This window comes from Gadus chalcogrammus, unplaced genomic scaffold (assembly GCF_026213295.1).
Source record: "Gadus chalcogrammus isolate NIFS_2021 unplaced genomic scaffold, NIFS_Gcha_1.0 GACHA102, whole genome shotgun sequence".
NCBI lineage: Eukaryota > Metazoa > Chordata > Actinopteri > Gadiformes > Gadidae > Gadus > Gadus chalcogrammus.
The window spans coordinates 134,978-158,193 of NW_026613537.1; positions in this window are offsets into that span (position 1 = coordinate 134,978).

A 23,216-nucleotide genomic window follows, 5' to 3' on the forward strand; every position below is an offset into this window, starting at 1 on the left:
ATTACACCTGCTGAATGTGCATTGTTATTATGATATGCTATAGTTATTGTCTGCTGTAACCGACAATGAAAAGATGGGTCATAATAACAGGAAACTGAACATGTATTTTTTAAACACTTTTTAATGATGCTTAAAGTCTCCTTGTGAGGAAGCCAACATATTGTCCAAGTGGGTCTGGGTACTTGTCCCGTATCCTCCAGACACAACAACTAGGGATGACGACCCTGTGTCCCCGAGCCAGTGCTCCGTATTGCCAAACAACAAACTGCCTATAGGCGGCAAACCTAAATAGTTTGTTGTCCTCCCCTGGGTCTGGACGGTCAGCCACAGCACGGACATCATTCCAGATCCTCCTGGCCAGCCGTAGAACCCCCCCCTGCATTATGTATGCGTCCATGTGAGGCATCATGGAGACACAGGAGTCCAGGAGTTGTCCACAGCATTTCCTCTCTATATCCGTAGGCATCTCCTTGCATTTGGTGCAAATGCACCAGGCTGGCTGCTGTGGGTCACTGGGACCAGGCTGTTGTGGGTCAGATGTGGGATGAGGGATGGACATGGCCAGGAGGTCAAAGATGAGGGATGGTTCCCGTTCCAAACACAGCTCCAGCAGATGGTGGGAAGCTTCTAGGTTCAGGTTTCTGATTCGAACCTGGCCAGGAAATGTACAATTACTTATTACACATTTATACTGACAATTGGCTCGCCTGATTTTTAAAAGTATGACATGAAATAAACATACCTGGGGTCTCATTTATAAACGTTGCGTACGCACAAAACGGGGCTGAAATTTGCGTACGTGACTTTCCACACCAAGGTTGTGATCTATAAAAAACCGACTTGACGGGAGAATGTGCGCAGCCCTAAGCAAACTCTGACCCATGCGTACGCATGGTTTGGAGGAAAAGGAGAAATGGCGACACAGATTGTGTGGTGGTGAACTGAAGTCAGACAGAAGAATTGTAGAGTGAGAAGAACGATAATGTTTTATCATCGCCCTTCATAAATTTAATTTCGACCCGTATCATGCGTTAAATCTACGTAATCAGAATAATTTAAGTCAACTGCGTTATTTCTCAGTTATAACTCCAGAAACATCTCCTTAGAATAAAAATAAAAATAAATCTCTATATTTAATCCCGTCACTCCATAGGCTGTCCACTGACGGCGCGACTGCATGGAATAAAGCATCCGTCCAACATGTGTCAATAACATAATATTTTTATGTGACACTGTAAACACATAATCAAATGTCAATTAAATCCCAACTGTGGAAAACCAAGCCACACTCCTCATCACAATCGTTGTCCGTTACTCTTGATGCTTTTCATTAAGTGTTCTCGGTCAGTCTACCGTAACCCTATAAATACAGAGGTGAGCGCCGTGGTAATGCTGCACCATATGGCACTTCTGGCGGACCATGCAAATGGCAGGATTCGGAGGGAGAGGGTCTTTAGGGACCATAACGATTTATTGGTAGGCTACATAAAAATATGTACCTTTATGTCAGACGAGTCCACTTCTTTTTTAATTCTGGGACTGTGCGCTCCGTGCTACTGAGAGTTCACTGCTGCAGCAACATGTTGCCGCTCACTCTGCTTTTGGTTGTTGGCGATCCCATCCGTGACCGCCGAACAAAACTACTTTTCGGGCATCCATTTCACCCGAAAAGTGTCTCCACTTCAGCCTCCGTGAAATTTCGCTTTTTTGCTTTTCTCAGTACTTCTGCCATTGTTTCCGACAAGACATAATACTTGCATCTGAGTCTGTTTTATATGCAGATCGCATTCATGAGGTCATTTGCATTGACCATTTATGGTTAAAAAGGGGCGTGTACAGGGCGGAACGTGAAGCTGATTCAGCTGCGCACACTTGTAGTCAGTATGTGATTTATAAAGCAAAGATTGCGTACAGGTGTGCGTACGCAGTGTTTTATAAATCCGAATATTTTTTGGCGCACGCAAAACTTGGCTTATGGGCGTACGCACATTTTTAGTAACGATCCCACGCACAGTTTTCTAAATGAGACCCCTGCTCATTTGTGATTCGTTGAATCCTGATTGCTTCCACACGGGCCATGTCCTCTTGCCCTATCGTGTCAGGACCTCTCCTACCGCGACCTCGTCCCCTTCCTCTGCCCCTGCCTCTGCCCCTAGGCTGCCTGCCTCTAGCAGCAGAACGTCCGCTGACCCTACATATCCCACGTCCTGTGCTGCTAGGACCTGGGATAATTGTCCCCAGAGCCAGCTTGGCTCTCTTCTTGGACACTCTTATAATGCAAAAAATTAGCGTTATTGTAGTACAATTCATGACTTCAAAACGTCAGTATATAATATATTGATGACCAGGTTACTAGCTCTGGCAGCTTATGCTAACGAACTACAGTTGCAATTAGTTTGCTATCTTGCTTGGCTGATACAGCTACCTTTCTTAGGCCTACCAGCGCCATTGCAATGATTTTAAGATAACATACATGGTATGTCTGTGAGTAAGATGTTGATGCTATATATGTACTTATGTAGCTATCAGCACTAATGTTTAATTACCTCGGAATCGGACATGGTGTTTCGTCTTCCTATCAATGTAACTGAATTCACATGAACGTGCATAACTGACGTTCGGTGGGAGGAGCTACAGCAGGTAGCATGGCAGGGACGGGCCAGAGAGCACGCGACGGAATCTCAACGGCTGTTTTCTCCAAAATCGCCCACCCTAGCTTTAAGTAGCCGATCTCCGAAGTTGGGTCTGTCTGCGTCCTGCAAGACGGAGGCGTAACTTGTAGTAGGAGGCGTAACTTGTAGTAGGAGGCGTAACTTGTAGTAGGAGGAGGCGTAACTTGTAGTAGGAGGCGTAACTTGTAGTAGGAGGAGGCGTAACTTGTAGTAGGAGGCGTAACTTGTAGTAGGAGGAGGCGTAACTTGCACTAGGAGGCGTAACTTGTAGTAGGAGGCGTAACTTGTAGTAGGAGGAGGCGTAACTTGTAGTAGGAGGCGTAACTTGTAGTAGGAAGAGGCGTAACTTGTAGTAGGAGGCGTAACTTGTAGTAGGAGGAGGCGTAACTTGCACTAGGAGGCGTAACATGTAGTCGGAGGAGTAACTTGTAGTAGGAGGCGTAACTTGTAGTCGGAGGCGTAACATGTAGTCGGAGGCGTAACTTGTAGTCGGAGGAGGCGTAACTTGTAGTCGGAGGAGGCGTAACTTGTAGTCGGAGGAGGCGTAACTTGTAGTAGGAGGCGTAACTTGTAGTAGGAGGCGTAACTTGTAGTAGGAGGAGTAACTTGTAGTAGGAGGCGTAACTTGTAGTCGGAGGAGGCGTAACTTGTAGTAGGAGGAGGCGTAACTTGTAGTCGGAGGAGGCGCAACTTGTAGTAGGAGGCGTAACTTGTAGTAGGAGGCAAAACTTGTAGTCGGAGGAGGCGTAACTTGTAGTAGGAGGCGTAACTTGTAGTCGGAGGCGTAACTTGTAGTCGGAGGCGTAACTTGTAGTAGGAGGAGGCGTAACTTGTAGTAGGAGGAGGCGTAACTTGTAGTCGGAGGAGGCGCAACTTGTAGTAGGAGGCGTAACTTGTAGTCGGAGGCGTAACTTGCAGTCGGAGGAGGCGTAACTTGTAGTCGGAGGAGGCGTAACTTGTAGTCAGAGGAGGCGTAACTTGTAGTCGGAGGCGTAACTTGTAGTAGGAGGCGTAACTTGTAGTAGGAGGAGGCGTAACTTGTAGTAGGAGGAGGCGTAACTTGTAGTAGGAGGCGTAACTTGTAGTCGGAGGCGTAACTTGTAGTCGGCGGCGTAACTTGTAGTAGGAGGCGTAACTTGTAGTCGGAGGAGGCGTAACTTGTAGTAGGAGGAGGCGTAACTTGTAGTAGGAGGCGTAACTTGTAGTAGGAGGAGGCGTAACTTGTAGTAGGAGGCGTAACTTGTAGTAGGAGGAGGCGTAACTTGTAGTAGGAGGCGTAACTTGTAGTAGGAGGAGGCGTAACTTGCACTAGGAGGCGTAACATGTAGTCGGAGGAGTAACTTGTAGTAGGAGGCGTAACTTGTAGTCGGAGGCGTAACATGTAGTCGGAGGCGTAACTTGTAGTCGGAGGAGGCGTAACTTGTAGTCGGAGGAGGCGTAACTTGTAGTCGGAGGAGGCGTAACTTGTAGTAGGAGGCGTAACTTGTAGTAGGAGGAGTAACTTGTAGTAGGAGGCGTAACTTGTAGTCGGAGGAGGCGTAACTTGTAGTAAGAGGAGGCGTAACTTGTAGTCGGAGGAGGCGCAACTTGTAGTAGGAGGCGTAACTTGTAGTAGGAGGCGTAACTTGTAGTCGGAGGAGGCGTAACTTGTAGTAGGAGGCGTAACTTGTAGTAGGAGGCGTAACTTGTAGTCGGAGGCGTAACTTGTAGTCGGAGGCGTAACTTGTAGTAGGAGGAGGCGTAACTTGTAGTAGGAGGAGGCGTAACTTGTAGTCGGAGGAGGCGCAACTTGTAGTAGGAGGCGCAACTTGTAGTAGGAGGCGTAACTTGTAGTCGGAGGCGTAACTTGCAGTCGGAGGAGGCGTAACTTGTAGTCGGAGGAGGCGTAACTTGTAGTCGGAGGCGTAACTTGTAGTAGGAGGCGTAACTTGTAGTAGGAGGCGTAACTTGTAGTAGGAGGAGGCGTAACTCGTAGTAGGAGAAGGCGTAACTTGTAGTAGGAGGCGTAACTTGTAGTCGGAGGCGTAACTTGTAGTCGGCGGCGTAACTTGTAGTAGGAGGCGTAACTTGTAGTCGGAGGAGGCGTAACTTGTAGTAGGAGGAGGCGTAACTTGTAGTAGGAGGCGTAACTTGTAGTAGGAGGAGGCGTAACTTGTAGTAGGAGGAGGCGTAACTTGTAGTAGGAGGCGTAACTTGTAGTCGGAGGCGTAACTTGTAGTCGGAGGCGTAACTTGTAGTAGGAGGCGTAACTTGTAGTCGGAGGAGGCGTAACTTGTAGTAGGAGGAGGCGTAACTTGTAGTAGGAGGCATAACTTGTAGTAGGAGGAGGCGTAACTTGTAGTAGGAGGAGGCGTAACTTGTAGTAGGAGGCGTAACTTGTAGTCGGAGGCGTAACTTGTAGTCGGAGGCGTAACTTGTAGTCGGAGGCGTAGCTTGTAGTCGGAGGCGTGTCTAGTACTTTTCTAAATCGCGGAAGTGATCTGTATGTAGCAGTGGTGCGCGGGTACATAAATGACCGCAACTCAGACCTCAAATATTAGGCCTTATATAAAAATAATGCACCCGACCCGCCCATTTAAAAATATGTTCTTGATTAGCTTAATCTTGATATGCTCTTGATTAGCTTAATCATAGCCTTACGTGAAACCGACATCCCTGAGTAATATGCATTTAAGAAAAGAAGCCTATTACAATTTTACAATGACATGTAATGCATATAGCAGTTTAACGTGGGGAACCTGCTTAAGTTTAGCCTACTTAATCCCTTAATACCATTAACAAAAAGACAGCAGATAAATAATTAAATAATTAAAGACAGCAGTTTAATAATTCAAATAATTGTATTGAATACATATTGTTATTGATCGCTTGCTGCATGTTTTCAAGGTCCTGCATGAGATAGAAAACAATGAATTAAACTAAATATTACTGATAGAAACAAGACAAGAACAATGCCACTAACAGGAGGATAGTTATGAGAAAGCCTTCATATTATGGCGTTCACATTACAAGCCTTCATTTTATATATATTTGCCGGTCTTCATACATGGATTTCTCAGGTACGTCATCACTGTTGCACTGTGCAAACTCGGGGCAGAAAGAAGCAAGCAACATCTACTAGCCTGAGTATTAAGTGACTGTTCAGTGTGCATCTCAAACGTGTTCATCTCAAATGTGGCAGGTCGTAAAGTAATGTAAGCATAGCTAGCACCTTAGAAAGCAGCTTTTATCATAAAGTCAAATAATTAGATAGACAAAGCCTCAAATATCCAAAAGGTATGTTTGGGAATATGTTGAGGGTGTGTCTGCAAGCCTTCCTGGCTATAGACGGGGGATTAGTAGGCTAACTACAACTAATAAACAATACATTTAAACTGGGCTTTCTGATAGTCATTCTATAATGGTAGATGATTTTCTGCCCCGGATTGGCGTGCCCAGGCGCAAAACCTGCTCAAAGACTGAAACAGACAACACAAACTTGTTTGCATTTTCAGAATCTTTTGCACTAGAAACCTTATTTGAAGATAACAAAGAAAACTGACCTTGGGGTCTGGCTCTTCCGCGCTCATGGCCTGATAGAATACAAAGTCATAGTTACAAAGGCAGAGTTACAACAGATATGTTCATGTTTAAGACCTGACTTCAATGAAGATCTCGTGTGAACCGTGATTTACAACGCTTTTTGTTTAGTAGGAGGAGGCGTAACTTGTCGTAGGAGGCGTAACTTGTAGTAGGAGGAGGCGTAACTTGTAGTAGGAGGCGTAACTTGTAGTAGGAGGCGTAACTTGTAGTAGGAGGCGTAACTTGTAGTAGGAGGCGTAACTTGTAGTAGGAGGAGGCGTAACTTGTAGTAGGAGGAGGCGTAACTTGTAGTAGGAGGAGGCGTAACTTGTAGTATGAGGCGTAACTTGTAGAAGAAGGCGTAACTTGTAGTAGGAGGAGGCGTAACTTGCACTAGGAGGCGTAACTTGTAGTAGGAGGCGTAACTTGTAGTAGGAGGAGGCGTAACTTGTAGTAGGAGGCGTAACTTGTAGTAGGAGGCGTAACTTGTAGTAGGAGGAGGCGTAACTTGTAGTAGGAGGAGGCGTAACTTGCACTAGGAGGCGTAACATGTAGTCGGAGGAGTAACTTGTAGTAGGAGGCGTAACTTGTAGTCGGAGGCGTAACATGTAGTCGGAGGCGTAACTTGTAGTCGGAGGCGTAACTTGTAGTCGGAGGAGGCGTAACTTGTAGTCGGAGGAGGCGTAACTTGTAGTCGGAGGAGGCGTAACTTGTAGTAGGAGGCGTAACTTGTAGTAGGAGGCGTAACTTGTAGTAGGAGGCGTAACTTGTAGTCGGAGGAGGCGTAACTTGTAGTAGGAGGAGGCGTAAATTGTAGTCGGAGGAGGCGCAACTTGTAGTAGGAGGCGTAACTTGTAGTAGGAGGCGTAACTTGTAGTAGGAGGCGTAACTTGTAGTCGGAGGAGGCGTAACTTGTAGTCGGAGGAGGCGCAACTTGTAGTAGGAGGCGTAACTTGTAGTCGGAGGCGTAACTTGTAGTCGGAGGCGGAACTTGTAGTAGGAGGCGTAACTTGTAGTAGGAGGCGTAACTTGTAGTAGGAGGAGGCGTAACTTGTAGTAGGAGGCGTAACTTGTAGTCGGAGGCGTAACTTGTAGTAGGAGGCGTAACTTGTAGTCGGAGGAGGCGTAACTTGTAGTAGGAGGAGGCGTAACTTGTAGTAGGAGGCGTAACTTGTAGTAGGAGGAGGCGTAACTTGTAGTAGGAGGAGGCGTAACTTGTAGTAGGAGGCGTAACTTGTAGTCGGAGGCGTAGCTTGTAGTCGGAGGCGTGTCTAGTACTTTTCTAAATCGCGGAAGTGATCTGTATGTAGCAGTGGTGCGCGGGTACATAAATGACCGCAACTCGGACCTCAAATATTAGGCCTTATATAAAAATAATGCACCCGACCCGCCCATTTAAAAATATGCTCTCGATTAGCTTAATCTTGATATGCTCTTGATTAGCTTAATCATAGCCTTACGTGAAACCGACATCCCTGAGTAATATGCATTTAAGAAAAGAAGCCTATTACAATTTTACAATGACATGTAATGCATATAGCAGTTTAACGTGGGGAACCTGCTTAAGTTTAGCCTACTTAATCCCTTAATACCTTTAACAAAAAGACAGCAGATAAATAATTAAATAATTAAAGACAGCAGTTTAATAATTCAAATAATTGTATTGAATACATATTGTTATTGATCGCTTGCTGCATGTTTTCAAGGTCCTGCATGAGATAGAAAACAATGAATTAAACTAAATATTACTGATAGAAACAAGACAAGAACAATGCCACTAACAGGAGGATAGTTATGAGAAAGCCTTCATATTATGGCGTTCACATTACAAGCCTTCATTTTATATATATTTGCCGGTCTTCATACATGGATTTCTCAGGTACGTCATCACTGTTGCACTGTGCAAACTCGGGGCAGAAAGAAGCAAGCAACATCTACTAGCCTGAGTATTAAGTGACCGTTCAGTGTGCATCTCAAACGTGTTCATCTCAAATGTGGCAGGTCGTAAAGTAATGTAAGCATAGCTAGCACCTTAGAAAGCAGCTTTCATCATAAAGTCAAATAATTAGATAGACAAAGCCTCAAATATCCAAAAGGTATGTTTGGGAATATGTTGAGGGTGTGTCTGCAAGCCTTCCTGGCTATAGACGGGGGATTAGTAGGCTAACTACAACTAATAAACAATACATTTAAACTGGGCTTTCTGATAGTCATTCTATAATGGTAGATGACTTTCTGCCCCGGATTGGCGTGCCCAGGCGCAAAACCTGCTCAAAGACTGAAACAGACAACACAAACTTGTTTGCATTTTCAGAATCTTTTGCACTAGAAACCTTATTTGATGATAACAAAGAAAACTGACCTTGGGGTCTGGCTCTTCCGCGCTCATGGCCTGATAGAATACAAAGTCATAGTTACAAAGGCAGAGTTACAACAGATATGTTCATGTTTAAGACCTGACTTCAATGAAGATCTTGTGTGAACCGTGATTTACAACGCTTTTTGTTTACCGCGAAAAGAGAAAGATCTCGCGTGGACCGCGGTTTAGAAAAGAACAAGTTACGCCTCCTAGTACAAGTTACGCCTCCGTCTTGCAGGACGCAGACAGATACTATTGGATCTCCGGGTAGACTAAGCTGAAAAGCTGCTCCCAACCAGGTTTGGTTGCGAGCATAAGTCACCATGGTGATACAGCGACGCTATAAGAGATCGACTTTCGTGGTCCAGCTAACCCAGGCTTTGCGCTCAACATACCTCGCTAACCCTCTAATCGAGCTTCGTAGTACAGGCCCCAGGTGTAGTTTGTCTGCAAATAACTCTGCCTCCAGCAACAGGATTGGTCGAAACGTATGAAGTGAATGAAATAAAAGCCCAGTTCACCAGATCTGAGGTCAGCTGCCGTCAGATTTTGGATCATGAATGTATTCAGCGAACGAGGTCTGAGGTAATTAACCACCTGGAACTTGGTGCGGTTCTTGGAGCTCAGAGGACAGCAGGACGGGTGTTTACCTGGTCGATAAGACCCTGAACCCAGAACCTAAACACAGATATCCTAAACACAGACCCTGAACCCAGAACCCATTGGCGTCACTATGCTGTTTTATTCGGGGCTAAAGCCCCGGATGTTATTTAATTAGCCCTGAATATAATTTCTGGGTGAAAAAAAAAAAAAATATACAAATATTTATAAGTAGCCTAGCCTAGATAGTCCATCTGGCAAGAGAATGAACAGTTTAAAAATATTACCTGTTTACCACCTCAAGTGAATTAACCTCTCCTATCCCCAGTCAGATCTCTGTGTGTGCGTGTGTAAGGTCTGTCTCACTTGTATTCATTTTACTCTGAAATAACTTGAATGGAACTTAAGATGTTTGGGGATGAGCAGCACAGCAGTCAGGCAGCTATTTAAAGCTATAATAAACGGTGTATTTTGTTTATTTAGGGAAAGCATTATTAAAAAATGGTTGAAACATGGCTGGAACAAAATAACAGTGCAACCGTTCTGATAGAGACAGCTCCTCCCAACTATAACTTTTTTGATGCATGTAGATCTGGAAAAAGAGGTGGAGGGGTTGCTGTTATATTTAAAAATGATTTTCAGGGGAAACAGATGTTATTTGGTGATTTTCCATCATTCGAATACCTTTGTGCTGTATTGAAATGCTCCCCCAGAGTTCTCCTATTAATTATTTACAGGCCACCCACATACTCTGCAAATTTTTTCGATGAATTCACAGAATTATTGTCTAGCATCTCCACAGAATTTGACTGTCTAGTTATAACTGGTGACTTCAATTTTCATACTGATGATTTGAATGACAAGTGTGCAAAAAAACTTTGTACCATTTTGGACACATTTGAACTGTCCCAACATGTGAAAGAGACTACTCATTGTAAGGGCCACACTCTAGACCTGGTTATCACAAAGGGCCTCAATGTTTCTGATCTCTCTGTGACTGATCCTTCCTTGTCTGACCACTTTTGTGTTTTCTTTAATATATCTTTTATTCCCGACATACAGACAAAATCAAATACTGTCAAAAAACGGTATATCAATGAAGAATCGTATGTACTTTTTAGAAAGGCCATCTCCTTACTACCACCTCTCAACCCATGTTCTGCTGATGATCTTGTAGAAAACTTTAATTTGAAAATTTTGAAAGTCATGGATGTCATTGCACCTTATAAGGTTAAAACGATTTCTGGAAAGCAAAAGGCACCCTGGAGAAAAGCTGCTTCTGTAACAGCACAGAAAAAAGAATGCAGGAAGGTTGAACGCATCTGGCGTAAAACAAAACTTCATATTCACCATGATATCTACAAAGAGAGCCTCTGTGCCTACAATTCAGACTTAAAAAGTGCTAGAGAAACATTTTTCTCCAATATCATTAAATCCAATAATAATAATGCAAAAACCCTATTTGCAACTGTTGACAGACTGACCAACCCCCCAACACAAATTCCACCTGATCTCCATTCCACGCAGAAATGCAGTGAGTTTGCAGCTTTTTATACTGATAAAATTGAAGGCATCAGACGCGCCATCAATATCTCCACTTCAAACAAAAATGTTGGACTACCACCCTGTTCAGGCAAAAGTAACGTGGCAGGGATGGCATGCTTTAATGTTATTGACTCTAAAACTCTTGTGGAAACTGTTACGCAACTAAAGCCATCCACCTGTTGCCTTGATTCTTTACCTACCAACCTCTTTAAGAATGTTTTTGACTGCCTAGCAATAGACATATTGCAGATAGTTAACAACTCTCTCCAGTCAGGCAACTTCCCAAAAGCCCTGAAAACTGCAGTTATTAAACCCCTTTTAAAAAAGCGGAGCCTAGATACCTCTATTATTAACAACTACAGACCAATATCAAATCTGCCCTTCATAAGTAAAATCATTGAGAAAGTTGTCCTCCAGCAACTTAATCACTTCCTGGAATCAACTGGTTGTTATGACACCTTCCAATCAGGATTTCGACCCCTGCACAGCACTGAGACCGCCCTCATTAAAGTTGTAAACGACATCCGTCTTAACACAGACTCTGGCAAAACCTCAATACTAATGCTACTAGACCTCAGTGCTGCATTCGACACTGTAGACCATAAAATACTTTTGGACAGGTTAGAAAACTGGGTGGGGCTTTCAGGCACAGTCTTAAATTGGTTCAGATCCTACCTACAAAATAGGAACTACTTTGTTTCCATCGGCGACTTTGTATCAGAATCAACCAACGTGATGTGTGGAGTCCCACAAGGTTCGATCTTAGGACCCTCTTTATTCAACATCTACATGCTCCCACTAGGGCAAATCATGCATAATAACAATATTGACCATCATTGCTATGCTGATGACACGCAAATCTATGTATCGCTATCAACAAATGACTATCGGCCCATAGATCTGCTGTGCCAGTGCATTGAGCAAGTGAAAGACTGGATGTGCCGAAATTTCCTTCAGCTAAATGAGGATAAAACAGAGATAATTGTATTTGGTGCTAAAACGGAAAGGCTTAAAGTAACCCAACACCTTCACTCTCTGTCCCTGAAAACCTCAATCAAAGCCAGAAATCTAGGGGTTATCATGGATTCTGATTTACATTTCGAAAGTCACATCAAATCAGTTACAAAATCTGCATATTATCACCTTAAAAATGTAGCAAGACTTAGAGGGCTCATGTCCACCGAAGACTTACAAAAACTTGTACATGCCTTTATCACTAGTAAGCTTGATTACTGCAATGGTCTCCTTACAGGTCTCCCAAAACAAACTCTAAGGAAGCTTCAGCTTGTTCAGAATGCTGCTGCTAGAGTTTTAACAAAGACCAAAAAATTTGAACATATTACACCAATTCTTAAATCGTTACATTGGCTTCCTGTAGGTCAGAGAATTGATTTTAAAATCATGTTGCTAACCTATAAATCCCTACATGGTTCAGGCCCAAAATATTTAACTGATATGCTTCCACTACATAAGCCTTCTAGAACACTAAGATCTTCTGAGACCAATCTGTTAATTATCCCCAGAGTAAACACGAAACATGGGAAAGCAGGATTTAGTTACTATGCAACAAATAGCTGGAATAAACTCCCTGAGGATTTAAGACTTGCCCCAACTCTGAGCACCTTCAAAACAAGATTGAAGACTTTTATGTTTGCTTTAGCTTTCTGCTAAATCTTAAATACTTTACCTTTATTTTACTAAAATGCCTTTTTAACTTTCAATTACATTTTCTCACTTTCTTAAATACATTGCACTTTCAATTTTACTTACTAAAAAGCCTTTTTAACTTTCAATTAAATTTTCTATTTTTACCAGAAAGATACATGATCTGATACCAGAGAGAAAGGATAAGGGTTACTAGAATCCGGGTTGGAGTCCCAGAGAAAGTACCAAGTTCCTTTTAGGTCGGGTTGGAGTCCCGACGCGGATACCAGAGAGACTGTTGATCTGATCTTAAATACATTGCACTTTCTATTTTACTCATTTCTTTGCATATGTTTTCTTTTACTTATCTATTATTTTATTTTATTGTATAACAATGTTTATATGTGAAGCACTTTGAGTCTGCCTTGTGTATGAAAAGTGCTATATAAATAAAGTTGCCTTGCCTTGCCTTGCCTTGCCATTGTTTCAGTCGTTTTTAATCGCTTAGGTTTTTAAAAGATAATTTCAAAACCGGCCTCAGTAAAATGTTAATGATATAAAAAAAAAAAATAATGTTTCAAAAGGGCATTTTCGTTGATAAAGGGCAAAAGTCCTGGTGCGTTAGCACCACCTAGTGTCTATGTGTGCACGCCACTGATACACACACTATATATCTGTACATCTACCGGTATATAGTCTGTATAGTATATATATAGCTCTGGATGTAACACCATCCAGGTTGCCCATCAGTGTGTGGAGGGAGGATATTAGCACACACAACAGTGGAGTCTCCACCACCTCTTCATCAGTGTGTGGAGGGAGGATATGACCACACACACAACAGTGGAGTCTCCATCACCTCTTCATCAGTGTGTGGAGGGAGGATATGACCACACACACAACAGTGGAGTCTCCATCACCTCTTCATCAGTGTGTGGAGGGAGGATATGACCACACACACAACAGTGGAGTCTCCATCACCTCTTCATCAGTGTGTGGAGGGAGGATATCACCACACACACAACAGTGGAGTCTCCATCACCTCTTCATCAGTGTGTGGAGGGAGGATATGACCACACACACAACAGTGGAGTCTCCATCACCTCTTCATCAGTGTGTGGAGGGAGGATATGACCACACACACAACAGTGGAGTCTCCATCACCTCTTCATCAGTGTGTGGAGGGAGGATATGACCACACACACAACAGTGGAGTCTCCATCACCTCTTCATCAGTGTGTGTAGGGAGGATATGACCACACACACAACAGTGGAGTCTCCACCACCTCTTCATCAGTGTGTGGAGGGAGGATATGACCACACACACAACAGTGGAGTCTCAATCAGTGTGTCTAAACGTAAGTTTGGTTTTCATAAGTCCTATCATTACTAGTCCCATCTTTGTCCACTGGGTGGCGCTTTAGAGACTAATTCAACTTGAGCTCCAGCAGCTGCTCTGTGTGGAGAAGCTTTAAGGTTGAACTTTAACACTAACTTAATTAGTTAAGTAAAGTAAAGTGATAACCTCTTTGTTATTCACTTTATGTCCCCTCTTTGTGGTTCCAGTCTTTACTAAAGGCCCTAGCTGTTCAATAACCCCATAACAGCAAGTCAATGAATAACTAATATCTCTGACAATATGACCCAGTTATAAGATCACCTGAAGTAACTGATTAAGTAATATCACTGACTATTGAGCCCAGTTGTAAGATGAGCTAATGAAAAACTTATATGTATGACTGTAGGAGCCAATTCCTTTGCATCGTGTATGTGTGTGTGTGTGTGTGTGTGTGTCAACATTAACTTCTTCGTGAGGCCTTGTCCCTCGGATAAGTACATTTACCTTTCACTTGTCCAGGCACAAAAGTCACTTTTCCAAGTAAAAATGCGTCATTTTAAAATAGTGATAATTGTTCATGTGGTTTGCGAACGGAGAATGCAGAATTCATACGAACAGTTGCAATAATTCACACCATGTCAACCACATCACTAAAATAGCCATATCCTTCCTCTTAATCACACCACCTCCGAGAAGTAACTGTTTAAATCCTCTCACTCACTCACTCACTCACATGCTCAACGCACAATAACCAACACGCTCACACACTCTTTTTCTCACACACAACTTACAAAAACACTCTTCCCAATCCCGATCCCCAATGCAATCTTCCCTCTGTGAGCCCAACCCTCTCCTGTGATTGGACGACACTGTGGATCAGAGAGAGCGTACCTTAACCTGCTGACCACTGATTGGTCAACGAGCAACAGGTGTGCCGCCTCCCCCAGCCCCACATTGGTTTTCAAGTCTAATGAGAACTCTCTCTCTCTCTCTCTCTCTCTCTCTCTCTCTCTCTCTCTCTCTCTCTCTCTCTCTCTCTCTCTCTCTCTCTCTCTCTCTCTCTCTCTCTCTCTCTCTCTCTCTCCCCTTAAAGAATCCTATAACTACACATAAACAAAATCATGAAATAACTACAGCAACAGCTTTTAAGTGTTGCACTATAAAGACTAGAGATAGCGATGGATAGAGCATATCTCTCAGATAGCACTTGTTATGCTATCATTACGTCTGCACATTATTACGTCTCCTATTGCACTCCTACCATCCCTGGAGAGGGACCCCTCTTCTGGGTTTATTCTCCAGGTTCCCTGACATTAGGGGGGGTTTCCCTGCCCTTTGGGGGGCTAGGGTCAGGGGGCGTCCTTTAAGAAGCGGCCCGCAAAGCCCTTCAGATCTCTGGTCCAGGGCGTTCTAACCTGTTTGACCTGATGGGGATGTGGTGTTTCAAGGCTGCTCGGACGGCCGGGGAGTTTCCCCCACAGAGCCATCCCACCAAATACAGACATGTTGCCATGGCTGAGAATATATTGTGAAATACACTCAATAATTTCTGATGACATGGAAAAAAACAAGACTACGCACACACACGCACGCGCACACGCACACACACACACACACACACACACACACACACACACACACACACACACACACACACACACACACACGTATCTGGAGACGCAGCGGTGCAAAAGAGGAAATGAAGATTGTTGAGGTCTATTCCAGTTTCCCCCAACGGAGCCATACAGCGATCACAAACATGTTGCCCTGGCTTTTAGATATTTTAATTTTGATAAAATGTGTATGGACTGAATTGAGAATAGTTTTAGTCTGCAAGTGTCCATCACAGCTTGCAGAACAGCAAAGGTGTGTGTGTGTGTGTGTGTGTGTGTGTGTGTGTGTGTGTGTGTGTGTGTGTGTGTGTGTGTGTGTGTGTGTGTGTGTGTCAACAGAAACCTTTTTTATGAGGCCTTGGTCCTGGGATAAGTACATTTACGTTTCACTCATCCTGGCAGAAAGTCACTTTTCAGAGTAAAAAGTCGTCATTTTACAATAGTAATAATTTTTCATGTTGTTTGCGAACGGAGAATGATGAATTCAGACGAACAAACAGTTGCAATCATTCACACCATGTCAACCACATCACTAAAACAGCCATATCCCTCCTCTCAATCACACCACCTCTGAGCAATAACTGTTTAAATCCTCTCACTCACTCACTCACTCACACGCTCATCACACACACACAAACATGATCACACGCACTCTTTCTCACACACAACTTACACACACTCTCTTCCCGATTCCCAATGCAATATTCCCTCTGTGAGCCCAACCCTCTCCCTGTGATTGGACGACACTGGATCAGAGTGAGCGTACGCCCCCCCCAGCCCCAGGTTGGTTTTCAAGTCTAATGAGGACCCTTCATCTCTCTCTCTCTCTCTCTCTCTCTCTCTCTCTCTCTCTCCCTCTCCCTCTCCCTCTCCCTCTCCCTCTCCCTCCCCCTCCTCCCCTCTCCCTTCCTCTCTCTCCAACCCCGTCTCCCTCCCTTTCTCTCCCTCTCTCCCCCGTCCCTCCCTCTCTCACCCTCCCTCACCTTTACCTTTTGACCTTTGACCTTCTAAGTGTCAGCCTATCAGAGCGCAGTGTGCTGGTCCCCGACACCAGGGACTTCTGGGAGAAAGTGTGTTGCCGGGTCGTACCAAGTGACCAAGGAGGAGGGGTGGACATCTTTTCCCCATTCTCTGCATCTGGTCTGTAGACACACACACACACACACACACACACACACACACACACACACACACACACACACACACACACACACACACACACACACACACACACACACACACACACACACACACATTGTGAACCTACAGAGATCTGTTGCATATTATTTTAACCTTATATTTCAGCTTTATGTAAATTGGGTTGTGTCTATTTCCTGGAGGTTGGTGGTTCTTCTGATAGCAGATTTATACCAGTATCGATGAAGGACAGAAAGACATAAAGGGCAGCCAGAAACTATATGAGATCCTGAAACTCTCTCTCTCTCTCTCTCTCTCTCTCTCTCTCTCTCTCTCTCTCTCTCTCTCTCTCTCTCTCTCTCTCAGAGGCGTCTTCAGACCCTTTTTCCGCTGTGTCTTTTGTATTTGCACAATTGGAACAACGACCAAAGTCAGTGCAACACAGTCCTGCAGGGAAACAGGAACAAGAACCAGCTCGCAGACGTTGCGCAGGGTGGGATTGTGAAACACCAGCTGAGGGAAATCACGAGTCAGCCTCTTCTTCAACGTATCCTTTCTGCAACACAACGAAACAGTGACAATTAAGAGTCACATGAGTACCATCGAAAGCAGAGAGCGGTGGAGGTGTTTCAAGACATTACAGTCGGGCTGTGCAATATTTCGAATTTTGATCACGATTTCGATTCTTGGGTCAAACGACCACTAAATTAATAAAATCGATTTTGAAACGATTCCTTTGGAATTTTCCGTTTTCTGTGAGGTCTTGTGAAACAGACGCGCATGCACAATTCAGTCCCTCCCCCAGAGCGTTCAACGCTCCCCCGGGAGCTGTGTGTGTGTGGTGACCTTATTCAGAAAACAGCGAGCAGGATGGCAGAGGAAGGACAGCCGTGTTTACTCGATAAAAAGGGTAAAACGAGTTCTCTAACATGGCAACACTTCGGATTCGAAGAAGCCGACGAGGCACAGGCCCACATAATGTGCAAAATGTGCTACAATGCTATATCTGCACCCCTCGGAAACACGACAAACTTGTTTAATCACCTAAGGCGCTGTCCACACTAACCCGGATAAATCTACAAACGCATAAATATTTATCCGTAAAATAATCGTTTGAAGAATCGTGATACTAATTTTTTCCAAAATCGAGCAGCCCTACCTTCTACAGAGTGTCCCCAGGTGGAGGAGGGTCCGCAGACACACTGACACACCTCCACACCTTCTACAGAGTGTCCCCAGGTGGAGGAGGGTCCTCAGACACACTGACACACCTCCACACCTTCTACAGAGTGTCCCCAGGTGGAGGAGGGTCCTCAGACACACTGACACACCTCCACACCTTCTACAGAGTGTCCCCAGGTGGAGGAGGGTCCTCAGACACACTGACACACCTCCACACCTTCTACAGAGTGTCCCCAGGTGGAGGAGGGTCCTCAGACACACTGACACACCTCCACACCTTCTACAGAGTGTCCCCAGGTGGAGGAGGGTCCTCAGACACACTGACACACCTCCACACCTTCTACAGAGTGTCCCCAGGTGGAGGAGGGTCCTCAGACACACTGACACACCTCCACACCTTCTACAGAGTGTCCCCAGGTGGAGGAGGGTCCTCAGACACACTGACACACCTCCACACCTTCTACAGAGTGTCCCCAGGTGGAGGGGAGGAGCGCGTGCACTGCACACACACACACACACACGTTCAAACACACACACACACACACACACACACACACACACACGCACACACGCACACACACACACACACACATACACACACACACACACACACACACACACACACACACACACACACACACACACACACACACACACACACACACACACAGAGACACACACACAGACACACTCACACAAACACACACACACACACACTCTCTTTCCTTTGCTGTGAGGCCTTAGGTGTTGGAGCGTTCCCCGCTCTGGGAGGGTTGAAGCTGGGGTCGCCAGAGAAGGCCGGAGTAGCTCTCTGCCGCTCCAGGAGCCTCGATGGAGAGGGGTCATTTAGCTGGAGGGGGTCTGTGTGTTTGTAGTCTCTCGATGGAGAGGGGTCATTTAGCTGGAGGGGGTCTCTCTCACTCTCTGTGTGTTTGTAGTCTCTCGATGGAGAGGGGTCATTTAGCTGGAGGGGGTCTCTCTCTCTCTCTGTGTGTTTGTAGTCTCTCGATGGAGAGGGGTCATTTAGCTGGAGGGGGTCTCTCTCTCTCTCTGTGTGTTTGTAGTCTCTCGATGGAGGGGGGTCATTTAGCTGGAGGGGGTCTCTCTCTCTGTGTGTTTGTAGTCTCTCGATGGAGAGGGGTCATTTAGCTGGAGGGGGTCTCTCTCTCTCTCTCTGTGTTTGTAGTCTCTCGATGGAGAGGGGTCATTTAGCTGGAGGGGGTCTCTCTCTCTCTGTGTGTTTGTAGTCTCTCGATGGAGAGGGGTCATTTAGCTGGAGGGGGTCTCTCTCTCTCTGTGTGTTTGTAGTCTCTTGATGGAGAGGGGTCATTTAGCTGGAGGGGGTCTCTCACTCTCTGTGTGTTTGTAGTCTCTCGATGGAGAGGGGTCATTTAGCTGGAGGGGGTCTCTCTCTCTCTGTGTGTTTGTAGTCTCTCGATGGAGAGGGGTCATTTAGCTGGAGGGGGTCTCTCTCTCTCTCTCTGTGTTTGTAGTCTCTCGATGGAGAGGGGTAATTTAGCTGGAGGGGGTCTCTCTCTCTCTCTGTGTGTTTGTAGTCTCTCGATGGAGAGGGGTCATTTAGCTGGAGGGGGTCTCTCTCTCTCTCTCTGTGTGTTTGTAGTCTCTCGATGGAGAGGGGTCATTTAGCTGGAGGGGGTCTCTCTCTCTGTGTGTTTGTAGTCTCTCGATGGAGAGGGGTCATTTAGCTGGAGGGGGTCTCTCTCTCTCTCTGTGTGTTTGTAGTCTCTCGATGGAGAGGGGTCATTTAGCTGGAGGGGGTCTCTCTCTCTCTCTCTCTGTGTGTTTGTAGTCTCTCGATGGAGAGGGGTCATTTAGCTGGAGGGGGTCTCTCTCTCTCTCTGTGTGTTTGTAGTCTCTCGATGGAGAGGGGTCATTTAGCTGGAGGGGGTCTCTCTCTCTCTCTCTTTGTGTGTTTGTAGTCTCTCGATGGAGAGGGGTCATTTAGCTGGAGGGGGTCTCTCTCTCTCTCTGTGTGTTTGTAGTCTCTCGATGGAGAGGGGTCATTTAGCTGGAGGGTCTCTCTCTCTCTCTCTGTGTGTTTGTAGTCTCTCGATGGAGAGGGGTCATTTAGCTGGAGGGGGTCTCTCTCTCTCTTTGTGTGTTTGTATTCTCTCGATGGAGGGGGTCATTTAGCTGGAGGGGGTCTCACTCTCTCTCTCTCTGTGTTTGTAGTCTCTCGATGGAGAGGGGTCATTTAGCTGGAGGGGGTCTCTCTCTCTCTGTGTGTGTTTGTAGTCTCTCGATGGAGAGGGGTCATTTAGCTGGAGGGGGTCTCTCTCTCTCTCTGTGTGTTTGTAGTATCTTGATGGAGAGGGGTCATTTAGCTGGAGGGGGTCTCTCTCTCTCTCTCTCTGTGTGTTTGTAGTCTCTCGATGGAGAGGGGTCATTTAGCTGGAGGGGGTCTCTCTCTCTCTCTCTGTGTGTTTGTAGTCTCTCGATGGAGAGGGGTCATTTAGCTGGAGGGGGTCTCTCTCTCTCTCTCTGTGTGTTTGTAGTCTCTCGATGGAGAGGGGTCATTTAGCTGGAGGGGGTTTCTCTCTCTCTCTGTGTGTTTGTAGTCTCTCGATGGAGAGGGGTCATTTAGCTGGAGGGGGTCTCCCTCTCTCTTTGTGTGTTTGTAGTCTTCAGTGTGTAAAATGTAACCACACTTAAACACACTTAAATGCTGAACACGCAGATGTTGGGGTACTCACCAACCGGTCGAAGCAACCGGGATAAGCTGGATCAGGGTAGTGGGCCAGAACAAACCCTGGTCACGCCAAACACCAGGTTGAATAAAGGTAAGCTAAGAGGTATCAAGAGCAGTTAGAGAAAGAATTTAATAGGGTTAAAACAAAAGGCAGAAAGGCCTCGACAGCGGGGCTCCAGCGGGAGACAATCGCGGGCAACAATCCCTTTCTCCTCCATGTCGTGGTTCAGTCCACTTCAGATTGATAGATTGATGTGGACGTGGAAGAACCAGAGACGTCGGAGAAACCGACGCAGTCGTTAGAGATTAATTATATTGTCTGGAGGCGCAAACAGCTTTTGACCGTGATAATATATTTTATATGATATAGATATCTACGTCTAATGTGATTTTATTGAGATATAGAGCTCCAGGACTCCCGCCGGAGCACCCAGAGTTTTCTAGAACATTTACAGACCACGGCCATTGGCACTTGGTTCTCTGAACATCCTAACTGTACCAGCAGAGATATATTGTTGTCTTTCTTCTTTGACTTATTGTAGGCGTCTGCTAAACGCCCTAAATGTAAAATGTAAATGTCGCAGCAAAGTTCAGAAGCGCAGGAAAGGGGCCTATTCGGTATATTGAACCGTCGGCATAGTGGCATGTCGATCTAATGGGAAATATTTCGGACCACTGAGACGTCGGAACAATGAGGCGTCGGAATTACGGCATGGCACCTCATCTGGTGGTCCCTGAGGGTCACTGCAGTGGAACTAATTACAGTAATGCTCAACGTCTAACGGGAGCGGACTTCAACTAAAGTCACAATGTTGCATTTCAACTTGCATGTGGCTCAAAATGTGCGGGATATATCTGCATTCAATCACAATCGCTAACAGACGCACCAGAAATGCAGATTCAATCAGATAAAGACCAGGTTACCTAGGTCAGAGGACCGGTTCGGACCGGTTTGGACCGGGTTTCTGCATGTAAAGGTACAGATGACATCATGCTTCAAAAGAGCTCATATACTAGTTCACCTCCTTCTCCACTTCTGCTGTTCTCTCTCTCTCTCTCTCTCTCTCTCTCTCTCCTCTCTCTCTCTCTCTCTCTCTCTCTCTCTCTCTCTCTCTCTCTCTCTCTCCATCTATCTCTCTCTTGCTCTCGGTTCCTCAAGTACTTCCCCTTCCAACAGTTCTGTGTGTGTGTGTGTGTGTGTGTGTGTGTGTGTGCGTGCGTGCGTGCGTGCGTGCGCGCGCATGCTGCCCGTTTTCCCAGGAAACATTTGACATCCGCTCAGAGGGGCGGTTCAGCTAAGTTTCTTCCTCATCTGACGGTCCGTCGCAGCGAGGAGCCTTTCTTTCTCCGCTTTGAAAACCTTTCACCTGATTAACGTGTTTTATAAACACTTTAACCTCAGTTTCTTCCCTTACATTTATAACTTTTTGCCGTATGGGACGGAACGTTTTTTCTCCAGTCTACTATGGATGAGGTGATAGAGGAGGGGGGTCCTACCTCTAAGACCGCTCTGTCTGGGGAACATGGCCGCCGGAGCAAAGCTAAGAGGTAAGAAGAGGATCTCTCTGTCTGTGACTGTTGTCCATCTCAGAGCTCAGCAGTGATGCATCATGACTCCATCATTAGTCCGAGTAAAAGCTGTGTGTGTGTGTGTGTGTGTGTGTGTGTGTGTGTGCGTGTGTGTGTGTGTGTGTGTGTGTGTGTGTGTGTGTGTGTGTGTGTGTGTGTGTGTGTGTGTGTGTGTGTGTGTGTGTGTGTGTGTGTGTGTTGAAGCCCAGAGCAGCAGCAGAGAGCAGACTCCCCTGGACCCAGCTGTGTCTCCATGAAGAGTGGCTGGTCTATGGATCATCCTGGCCTGTTTAAAGATGGAAATCAGTCTATTGAGAAGAGGTGAGGATTTATCAGAGATCATAAAGATACAGCTTCTATCGAACGTCCATTATTCCATGTTCTGGTTTTTCTAGAGGAGTCCAGCAGGAGAGAGCAGACTCCTCTGGACCCAGCTGTGTCTCCATGAAGAGTGACCGCTCTATGAGACCTCCTGCTAACTTTAAAGATGGAATTCAGTCTATTGAGAAAAGGTAAGCATTGATTAGAGATGATGATTTGGGCTGTAGTCTTAAATTCAAACAACTCTCTGACCAATCGATTGGTCGATGGTGAAAAGATGATTATAAAACAATGTGCACGTTATCTCTGGATCAACATAATCTACAACAGTGCGTTGTACTCTACCTGCTAGCCTCAATATCACATAAGGGCTGTTTGGAGAAGGGCAGTGGGTTTCAGACCCCTCTCGGTCCGAGTCGACTCGGTTAGGGCAGAGCTTCAATATGAAGCAGACAGCGGACGAGCCACGGAGCGTCGGGCAGCGTCGTTTATAGACGACACCACCGAAGAATTGATTATAGCTTTTATCTGTGTGTAATATAACGGGGCCCACTGGATGCTGCTGGGATTAGTGACAAGAAGCCAATTCTGATATGTTCCCACTCAAAGCCTGGCGAGCGTTAAACACGAAGGGGGATGAAGAATCACAGACGTATTAAGAAAAAAGTACTCATGCCACCATTTTAGCTGATCTACCCACAAACTTACTTTACCGTTTGCATGCTTTTTTGTCGTCCTTTTTAAACAAATGCTGCCAGATCGATGACTTGGTTGCAATCAATGAGTTAATTGCGGAGTAAAGGTCAGTAAGTTAGGACTAGCGGTCTTCCTTATGGGCCAGTTCAACGTTGAGAAACCCGGGGGTTTGACCTCTTGTCTTATAAGTCTTATAGTTTATTAAACCATCTGATTATTAAAACAGAAACTATGGAGCCTTCAACCTTATTTTCATTCATAATTAATG